Here is a 12,037-nt window from a genome sequence, read left to right on the forward strand (position 1 = left end):
TCCTTCTCTTTCTGTCTTTTTCTATACATTTTAGCAAATGGTTTGTGAAATGTGCTTTACCTTCAGAAAATGTTTGAAAGTCCAAAAGATTTTATTTTTTAAATAATCTTAAATTATTTTATTATAATCTTATATATATATATATATATATATATATATATAAACTTAAAATGTTTTATATTTTAAAATGTAATTTATTTGTTACAAAGCTGAATTTTGAAGCTTTAGAAACATTATTTGACATATTATTAATGTTGTAACCGGTGCTACTTAATATTGTGGATTGCTGAGGATAAATATTACATTCAAAACAAATATTACTGACCACAAACTTCAAATATTACTAACTACTACTAAAAATCATTAAGTAAACATTAACTCAAATAAAATATTTAGAAAAAAATATATATTTCTGCCAACTTTTCTTATTTTCATTTCTCAGTTTAAGTATAACCATATAAAATAAAATAAAAAAATACTTAATAAAAACTGACATACTTAAAAAAAACCTAATAAATATGACAAAAACACAAAATTACTACAACTTTAAAATTGAAATCGAATGAAAACAAAAATTACAAAAATAAAATGTAATTCAAAATCCATTAATAAATTCAATATAGTATAACAATGATACTAAAATAAAACTATATAGAAATAATTAGTATAAGAGTTATTTTCAAGCAATAAACAGTAAGTACAATGTAAATTATGGAAACATCAAAATAAAATGTAAAAGGCTTAATCTGCAGGTCTAGTTAATTGGGGACTACATTTTTAGTTCTCGCTATAAAAACACATAATTTATCTCTAATGCTTTAAAAATGTAATGGAATAACAAAAAATATAAAGGGATTTCTAGCAGCAAATATGCCATATTTCTCTTTCTTTTGGGGTCTGTCTCTCAGTACCTAGTTGGTGTAAGTAGGTCTCTGTGTCCTCATTCAACTACATTCACTGTCTCGTGCCCAGCCGCCTGGGCCCTCTGCCGAGATCTCATTGTGGCATTATGGCCAGTTCTCTGGCAAAGACCCCTGTGCCGCTGTCAAAGAATGGCCGGCTCTGCCCTACTTATAGGGGAGAATTATTTGCAGTCCGGTCCAATGACCAAATGTACCCTGGGGTTTCAGTGGAATAGAGGATGGGAAGATGATACAACAGCAAAAAGTGAACAGGGCTGTTCACCTCAAAAGAATCATCAGAGATTACATCAGAGTTTATAATCAGCATACTTTACATCATCATCATAATCAAAACAAAAGGTCTATACAATATTTATTTCATTACAATTTGTCTTTAACCTTAAATATCATTTTTAAATACAGTATTATTATTATTTATAATAATAATAATTTGGTGGTTTATTTCTTGTACCCAAACAACAATTAAGTTTAGAGATCATTTTCCATAAGAGGCAGAGTTTCAGAAGAACATATAAAAAGGTCCTCGTGACACCATTTCAATTAAGTTAGAATAATTTGTCAATATTATTAAGATACGTTAAAATAATATAAAAGAACATAAAATATTAGGCTGTAGGACCACAATAAATTATTTTATTCATCCCTCTCCAAAGTATCATTCACTCATCATTCACTGATTAGTTCCTAGTATTTGTATATATTTATTGTGATTTCATCAGTTTTATCCATTCTGTATTATTTATTTTAAAACTTAAAGTACTATATGTTTTGGTAAAAAAATAAAAAAATAACTGCAAATAATCGACAATCATGCTAATAAATCTCCGCCTACGCCAGTTGGTGGGATATATAAGCGCCTTTTATTTTATTAGCGAGTCATTAGAATGTTGACTCAACTGATTCGATTAAAACAGCGAATCGTTCACAGAAACAACAGTGAACGAAATAATTCGTTCATTCAAAAACACCCAAGGGAAACATGAAAAATTATGTCTTTATAATTCCTGTTAAGTATTTGTATATATTTATTGTGAAATTATTTTGTTATGAGCGCCTTTTATTTTATTTAGTTCAGTTCAGTTCTTTTATTTTACCAGGTTAAAACTCATTGAGATTAAAATCTCTTTTACAAGAGTGACCTGGCCAAGAAGGCAGCAACAAATAGCAAAAGTATACAATTATACAATATACAACAAAAACATAAAAAACACACTCATAAACCACAACAACAATTTACCAAAGGATAAAACATGTAATTGTTAAAAGTAGCTTAAACTCATTTAGTGACGGTAACGTGGTAAGCTTTAGGGTACCCTGTAGGTAATTCCAAGAGGAGGAAGCATTATATGTAAAACCTTTTTTTCCCTATCTCTGTTCGAACCCTAGGAACTTTCAGATGCATCAAATCATTTGAGCGGAGTTTGTAGCGTCCGTTGGAATTTGAGAAATTGAGAGACAAATAATGTGGATTAAGACTGCAAATCGACTTATAAATAAAACAATACCAATTAAAACTTCTTCGGGTATGCAGGGATGGTAACTCTGCCTTCTCATATAAAAATGCAGTGATGCGTTTGATAGCTACACCCAGTAATAAAACGTAAAGCACTATGGAAAACTATATCAAGTTTTTTTAAGTAATGTGTTGGGGCATTCATATATAGTATATCTCCATAATCCAACAAAGGTAGAAATGTTGCAGATACCAGATATTTTCTAGCATTAAATGAAAATAAGGTTCTGTTTCTGTAATAAAAACCAAGTTTTAGCTTAAGTTTGGAAATTAATTTGTCAATATGCACTTTAAAACTTAACTGACTATCCAATACAATGCCCAAATATTTATAACACATAACACATTCAATTTTAGTGCCTTGCAATGATAAAATATCAGGACATTTTTTTGGTTCAAATTTAGAGGTCGAAAACATCATTAATTTAGTTTTATCTATATTTAAAACCAGCTTAAGTTGACGAAGGCGACACTGAACAGTATTAAATGCTGTCTGTAAACATTGAAGTGCTTGCGAAGCTGATGACGCAAAGCAATAAATAACAGAATCATCTGCATAAAGATGATATTTAATGTTTGGGATGTTATCACAAATATTATTTATGTATAACGAAAATAAAATGGGTCCCAAAACTGATCCCTGAGGGACACCCTTTGAAACTGACAGGACAGATGACATACAGTCTTTCAAGACCACAGACTGTGTTCTACCTGATAAATAGTCAGCAAACCAATTTATAGCAGATTCAGAAAGACCAACAGTGGCAAGACTTTTTAATAAGATGCCATGATCAACTGTGTCAAAAGCCTTTGATAAATCGAGGAAAAGAGCTGAACAAATCTGTTTACCATCTAAAGCAGAAGTTATATCACTAAGCACTTTCATTGCAGCTGTAATGGTACTATGTTGTTTTCTAAAACTGGACTGGAAGGGAGAGTGAAGTTTATTTAATTCCAGATAAGTTTTTAATTGTTTGTTCACTAGTTTCTCTAAAAGTTTAGATAAGACACACAATTTAGATATTGGCCTATAATTATTTAAATGCAATGGGTCACCCCCTTTAAATAGAGGAGAAACGAAGGCAGTCTTCCAGATCCTTGGAAGTTCACACGAAGAGATAGAAAGATTAAATAAATATGCTAAAGGTTCAGCAATAAAATCTGCTGCTACCTTTAGATAAAAAGGTTCCAGCTTATCAGGCCCTGCGGGTTTTTTTGGATCTAACTGGATAAGAGCTTTATGAACATCGGAAACAGAAAATTGAATGAAATCAAATTTTTGCGTAGTTAAATTACATAAAGTATCAGTTAAGGATGCAGTGAGCGGATTAGACAAAGAACAAGAAGGTGGTTGAGATTCAAATAAGGAACCTGATGAAATAAAATGTTCGTTAAAACTATCTAAAATAGTGGTCTTCTCTGTTATCAGGTGGCCGTTTTTGGTAATAATTTTGCTAATTTCTGTATTGTCGGCTTGCGACAGTGATTTAACCATTTTCCAAAACTTAACCGGATTATTTAGATTTTGTGATGTTTCGAGTAAATAGAAATCTCATTTTGCCTTTTTTATCTGTGAAGTACAGAGGTTTCTCAACTTCCTAAAGTGAAACCAGTCTGACTCAGCTTTTGTGCTTCTGGCTTTAGCCCAAACTGCATTTCTATCCTGCAGAAGCTTGGCTAATTCTGGTGTAAACCAAGGGTTGTTTTGGGCCTTCACTCTTATTTTTCGCATTGGGGCATGCTTGTTTATCAGTTGCATGAAGGCACTATGAAAAAAGTTCCAAGCTAACTCTATATCATTAATTAAATTAATGCGACTCCAATCAAATAAATACAAATCATGATGAAATGCCTGTTCAACAAAATGTTTTCTGTTTCTCATGACGAGAATTTGAGGTTTAAATTTTGGACGTTTGGTATTCCTCACAGCAGCTATGACACAGTGATCACTAACATCGTTGGCAAAAACACCTATACTTATGAGGTGCATTAGTCAAAAAAAGATCTAATAAAGTCGATTTTTCTAAACATTTGAGATTTAGCCGAGTGGGACTGTCAATTAGTTGTGTTAGGTTTAAAGGTTATTAGTGAGTCATTAGAACGTTGACTCAAATGATTCGATTAAAACAGCGAATCGTTCACAGAAACAACAGTGAATGAAATGATTCGTTCATTCAAAAACACCCAAGGGAAACATAAAAAATTATGTCTTTATAATTCCTGTTGTTAAGTATTTGTATAAATTTATTGTGAAATTATTTTGTTTTTTCATTCATTTCTTCATTTTTATCCAATATGTATTATTTACTTTAATACTTAAAGTACTATATGTTTTGGTATAAAAAAATGCAAATAATCGACAATCATGCTAATAAATCTTAGCTTACGCCAGTTGGTGGCGATATATGAGCCCCTTTTAATTTATTAGCGACTCATAACTGATTCGAAACAGCGACTCGTTCACGACAGAAACAGTGAACGAAATGATTCGTTCATTCAAAAACACCAAACGAAAACATGAAAAATGATGTCTTCATAATTATCATTACTAATATATTAATGACAAGACTAACTAAATATGCCTGTCAAAAATAAATGAAATTAAATGTAAATTAATACGGTGTAGTATTTATTTTTCTTTTAGCGCAAGAATGGCACTAATAAATACCCCAATAAATATTATTGTAAAGAATATATATATATATAGTAATAATTCTAGCCACCACTAGGGGCCACTGGTAAGCTTCCTTATTGCGGATTAACACCTATTCTGCCACCACCTTTAATTTTAACCCGGTCTGGTCCGGGAGGAGCACTCAAAACACACTCAAGAACAAGAATTACAGAAGAATACACTTTTTATTAACAATAGCAGCCATTTGGCGTTGTCTCACTTAAATATCCCGATTACATACACTAGTCATATTTCATCAAACCGTGACACACATTTAAAAGAGAACCCAAGTAACGTTACTCATTCCAAATTCACAGCAAACCATAAATAATGTGAAATCTCATGCAAAGCACACTCAGTTAGAAACTCCACGCCTAAATCACATGCCCTAGGTGTAATAACCAGCACAGGCAATCAACATAATTCAGGAGGACAGTAATCACCAATGGCTGAGCACAACAAAAATAACAACACACAAACTCTGTAATAATAAAATAATTTCGGACTTCCCTGTCCACGTCCGACGACACCCCCTGCCGTCACTGTGAGGACTCAACCTTCCCTTCCGCGGAAATGCCGAGAAGGTTTCTTCCAAACAGCCTGCCAAGTCCACCTACACTCTCTTCCCTATCTATCTAAATTCCCCCCAGTATCTAACTCCGGGCCAATAAGTGGGACCCCGGTTTTCTTCACGCGGGTGGTGCTAACCAACCACGAACGCCACAGATCCCCTGCTTTTGCGAACCCGGCAGGCTTAATAAACACAGCGTCTCAGTCTCTTTCACAGTTAATTATCAGGCAACAGCGCGCCCTCACCTTTCCTCTCCCCCGCATTTAAAAGCATCCCAAAATTGTTCATTGTCCACAGGTGTGCTCAAAGACATCATTCCTTCCGTATTTGTCCGTAGCAGTGACGTCACGCATCAGTAGAATCATAATCATTACACTACTTCCCCTCTTGAAAAAAATAGGACTCGTCCTCGAGTCCTTAAACAGGTCCATCGTAATCCTTAAACCACACAGGGGGTTTTCGTCTTCGTAGGGGACGGCCCCGCTCTGTAGCAGATATAGCTGGTATAGGCAATTTCCCCCCAGCCACAGACAAATCGTTCCTACCAGCCCCCTCAGCAACAGTAAATCCAGCAGTTAAGGAAGGCTCTCTAACTATGACCGGAGACTCCGGGGGATACCAACTGTCCACAACTGGAACTTCCACCGAAGCCGAAGACACCTCAGCCTAAATAGAAAGCTGCGATGTTTGAGAGTCCCTGCTAGCAGCCGACAGCCCAGGTGAAGCAGGTATTCCAACAGCCGCAGGTGACCTAACCGACTGAAAGCCCTCGGTGACACTGGCAGAAGCCGATGAATGGGAACCCCCACCAGCAACAGGAAAATCAGGTGGCCGTGATCGTCGAAACACCCAGCTAGACCCAAAGCCTGGACCCCTTTCTTTCTTCCCCCTACTTGGGGCAGATGTAGTCTTATGGTCAGCTTTGGCTGTTGTATGGCCACCCACAGACTCTGCAACCATAGAAGGGACATAAGGTTTCAGCTGATTAAAATGCACCACGTGATCTATACCTCCAGCCTCTGGCTGTATCCGATACAACACTTCAGATACCCTTTCCAAAATCCTATATGGGCCCTTAAACCGTTTCTGCAATTTTGGACTCACCCCTTTCTTCCTAACCTTATTCTTTAGCCATACCAACTCATCCACTGAATAATACTGAAACTTGCCTTTAAAAATCAAAATACCGCTTTTGATGTTCTGAGGCTCTAGCCTGATGATTTTTCACTGCCCCCACTACTGTTGCAAGACTTTCAGCTACCCCCTTCACATACTCATTCACAGATGCAAATCGCTCTTGTCCGTCTACCTCCATCATAATGTCAATTGGTAAAACCATCTCCTGGCCAAATAAAACTTTATATGGGGTAAAGCCAGTACTAGAATGAACACTACTTCTATAGGCCATCATCACATAAGGCAAAAGGACGTCCCAATTCTGTTGATTGTCATCAACATAAAAAGACAACATAGACAACAATGTACGATTGAACCTCTCAATCATTCCATCTGACTGAAGTTGATATGGAGTTGTCCTCGTCTTATTAATGCCTAGCAACCGACACAATTCACCAAACAAATTAGATTCGAAATTTCGACCTTGGTCGGAATGCAGACTTCTAGGGGTTCCATAACGACACACCCACTCTTCTACAAGTACTCTAGCTACTGTCTTTGCCTCCTGGTTTGGGACGGGGTACGCTTCTGTCCACTTTGAAAAATAGTCCCCCACAACCAACACATATTTATTTTTGAGGAGGGTCTCAGGAAGGGGCCCTAATATGTCAAGTGCAACTCGTTCGTAAGGACGAGATGTTACAGAAGGAATAAGTGGGGCCCGGAGAACCGGACCAATTTCCTTATGAACCGCACATTCAGGACACTCCTGACACCATCGTTTCACATCCTTATACCATCCCGGCCAATAAAAACGACCCCTCACCTTTTCATGTAACTTTTGCACTCCCAAATGGGCTCCAGTTGTTATATTATGCAATAACCTCAACATATCTGGCACCATAGACTGTGGAACAATAACTTGAGTTTTTGCGCTCAAACCAATTTTTGGAGGCAGCACCCTCACCAACCTCTGCCCCTGAACCTCTATCTGCTCCCAGACCAAGGCATACTTCTTAAGGGATGGATAGGCATTCATTACTTCCTGTCTGTTACCTTTCTGACTCTTCAGTTTTAGCATCAAACTCAACTCTGGGTCACTGTGCTGGGCTCTTGTCAAATCATCCTTTCCTCCTTCCACCTCCCCCATTTCATAATTCAATACCTCTCCTTGTTCCAAAACACCACCCTGAGGTGCAGGTTCTACTTCTACATAACTAACAGAGCTAGCCCCATCCTCCCCAGAATAAGCAGGTAATCTTGATAGTGCATCAGCATTTATGTGCTCTTTACCTGGTCGGTGAACAATTTTATATGGGAAAACAGCCAGCTGTTCCAACCACCGGGCCAATTGGCCTTCCAAACCCTGGAAATTATGCAACCAACGAAGAGAATTATGGTCTGTTCGCAGCAAAAACTCTTTCCCTAACAGGAAATGTTTGAAATACTTGGTAAAATTAACCACACTAAGAAGTTCTTTCTTTGTAGTGGCGTATTTACGTTCTTGTTTACTCAGGGTTCTACTTGCATACGCCACCACTTGCTCCAAGCCATCAACTTCCTGTGACAAAACGGCCCCTATCCCCACGTCACTGGCATCTGTATCCAGAATAAACGAGCGCTGCGGGTCTGGATAGGCTAAAACTGGAGCAGTGGTAAGACACGCTTTCAACTTCTCAAAAGCAACCTGGCAACAATCATCCCACTGAAATCGCCTCCCCTTTTCTGTAAGCCGATGCAGTGGTCTAGCCAACTCAGCAAAACCCCTTACGAATCGCCTGTAATATGAAGCTAAGCCCAAAAAGCTTCGTACCTCAGTCTGATTTTTAGGGGTTGGCCATGATTGTACAGCTTCCACTTTACTGGGATCGGCCATAACCCCCTCAGCCGAAATAACATGACCAAGGTATTGCACTTTGGTGGCAAACAGATTGCACTTAGATGGTTTTACTTTGAGATTGGCAGCCTGCAATTTGGACAATACTTGACCTAGCCGCAGTAGATGTTCCCCAAAATTTTTCCCGAAAACTATAATGTCATCCAAGTAAACCAAACACACGGACCACTGCAAATCTGCCAAAATCAAGTCCATAAGTCTTTGGAATGTACTTGGACTATTGGACAGCCCAAAAGGAAGAACATTAAATTCAAAAAGCCCCTGTCTTGTTATAAAGGCTGTTTTAGGGCGATCTATAGGGTCCACTTCAACCTGCCAGTAACCACTAGCTAAATCTAAAGTAGAAAACCACTGTGCATGAGTTAGGCTATCCAATGCATCGTCAATACGGGGAAGAGGATACGCATCCTTTCTAGTAACATCGTTTAACTTACGATAATCGAAACAGAACCTCAATGACCCATCTTTCTTTCTCACCGGAACAACAGGAGCAGCCCAAGGACTACAGGATGGTCGTATGATACCCCCTTCCTGCATCTGCTTCACATGATCTGCCACCTCCTGCTGCAAATGGAGTGGTACCCGACGAGGAGCCAATTTAATGGGCTTTGCATCCCCAGTGTCAATCTGATGTAGGGTCCTATGAGTCCGCCCTAAATCTGTATCACTTTTACTAAAAACAGTAAGATAGTTACTCAATAACTCTTGAACAGCTTGTAACTGTGTCGGTTCCAGGCCTCTATTATTCAGCCCCAGATTTTGCAACAAAACTTCAGCGGTCCATGGCTGCTCTACTGAATCTTTCAATGAACCCAAATAATTGACTGCACTATCCCCTATCTGAACATCGGTACATAAAGTTCCAATAGTCATCCCTTTTCTTAGGATAAGTTCCTCACTTGTCACATTAATAACCCTTAGCGGCAACATTCCCTTTTCCACCCTACATAACACGCGGGCCACCAGAACTTCAGTAACCAATCTATCCGAAGGTTCCAGCATTCCTTCCATACACTCCGGTCCCACTCCTTCTACACTACCAGGAATTATAACCTCAGTTCTTGGGGGCACAATCACATCCTGCCTTACTGATACAGTCCTGGTCTTGTTGTTCACATTACCCAATTGTAGGGGTAGGCTCTTCCCCATTAAGGTACAACATCTTGTATTTAAGTCAATCACGGCACCAAACTTCCTCAAGAAGTCTGTGCCCAGAATAATCTCCTGCAAAGGTATGTCAGCCACTAAAAAGTCTGTGGCCAAAGCCAACGCCTCTATCTGACACACAGTTGACCATTTTCCCACAATATTCATCTGTCCCCCATCAGCTACAGACACCTTCCCTAAATAGGGGACCAATTCAGAACCCCCATTTGTTGCCTTTTGCCAAAATTCTTTAGACACTACAGACACCTGAGCACCTGTATCTAACAACAAATCACAAACTTTACCTCCCACTCTAGCTGATAGAAACACGCCAACACCCTGTTCACTACAAGAAACACTAATTTGTAGGCCAGTCGTATAATCAGGGAGGGGGACGAGCATTTGGCCCTCTTTACTCGCCCCCTCTATTTTCCCTGTACATAAGGACATGCTTTTCTCAAATGGCGATCACAACCACACTCCCAACATACGTCGCCACGACCCTTCTGGCCCCGATTAAAACCCTGCAATTCAAGATGGGAAGGAGCCCTAAAAGAAGAGGCATTATTAACTTGAGTCTTGGTAAGATTTTGAACAGTAACCTGTAAAGTTCTAACTTCCTGGCGCAAACTCTCTACCGTTTCAAGCAATATAGCCATTTGAGTATCATTAGGATTGTTATTAGACACTCCACGCACCTTCATTTCAGGCGTAATCTGACTACGCTCTAACTCTCGAATAAGCTCCAATTCGGAAGCCAAATTTATGGCTGCTTCTAATGTAGCTGGTCTAGCACTACGGAGCTGTATTCGCAGTTCGCCGGACCCAACATGTGCAATAAATTGCTCACGTGCTAGTAAATCTTGTGTATCACAGTTAGCCACTGGATAAGATTTGGCTACTAATCGCCTTAAAGCATTTCCGAACTCACGTGCGCTTTCCCCCAGGTAATCGTCACCTAGCAGACAAACTTGCACGGTTCCAATCCTCACTTTCACAAGGATCAAAACACTTGCTCAACGCTTCTTTTAGTTTGGCATAACTACTACGGTCTTCTATGGTCAAACCACAGAATACATCTCTCGCTCTGCCAGACAACAAAAGTGACATAAATTTCAATTTTAGATCCCCATTCCAATTATTCACCTCTGCGGCCATTTCAAATTGCTGGGACCAATCAGACCAGTCACGGCCGCTACCTGTAAATGTCTCTGGCATAAACACAGGACGATTCACTATGCTATTAGAAGTAGCAGTCATACTCCTAGCTGTCTGAGCAGAAAGTTCTTGACTAGAATGTGCATTTTCACTGTGCTCCATTTTAATTTACCACCCAAAAAAAAGGTATGGGTATATTACAATTATATCCCACCGCTGCCACCAGTGTAATAATTCTAGCCACCACTAGGGGCCACTGGTAAGCTTTCTTATTGCGGATTAACAGCTATTCTGCTACCACCTTTAATTTTAACCCGTTCTGGTCCGGGAGGAGCACTCAAAACACACTCAAGAACAAGAATTAAAGAAGAATACACTTTTTATTAACAATAGCAGCCATTTGGCGTTGTCTCACTTAAATATCCCGATTACATACACTAGTCATATTTCATCAAACCGTGACACACATTTAAAAGAGAACCCAAGTAACGTTACTCATTCCAAATTCACAGCAAACCATAAATAATGTGAAATCTCATGCAAAGCACACTCAGTTAGAAACTCCACGCCTAAATCACATGCCCTAGGTGTAATAACCAGCACAGGCAATCAACATAATTCAGGAGGACAGTAATCACCAATGGCTGAGCACAACAAAAATAACAACACACAACTCTGTAATAATAAAATAATTTCGGACTTCCCTGTCCACGTCCGACGACACCCTGCCGTCACTGTGAGGACTCAACCTTCCCTTCCGCGGAAATGCCGAGAAGGTTTCTTCCAAACAGCCTGCCAAGTCCACCTACACTCTCTTCCCTATCTATCTAAATTCCCCCCAGTATCTAACTCCGGGCCAATAAGTGGGACCCCGGTTTTCTTCACGCCGGTGGTGCTAACCAACCACGAACGCCACAGATCCCCTGCTTTTGCGAACCCGGCAGGCTTAATAAACACAGCGTCTCAGTCTCTTTCACAGTTAATTATCAGGCAACAGCGCGCCCTCACCTTTCCTCTCCCCCGCATTTAAAAGCATCCC

This window comes from Cyprinus carpio, chromosome A16, assembly GCF_018340385.1.
Source record: "Cyprinus carpio isolate SPL01 chromosome A16, ASM1834038v1, whole genome shotgun sequence".
In the NCBI taxonomy this organism is placed as follows: Eukaryota; Metazoa; Chordata; class Actinopteri; order Cypriniformes; family Cyprinidae; genus Cyprinus; species Cyprinus carpio.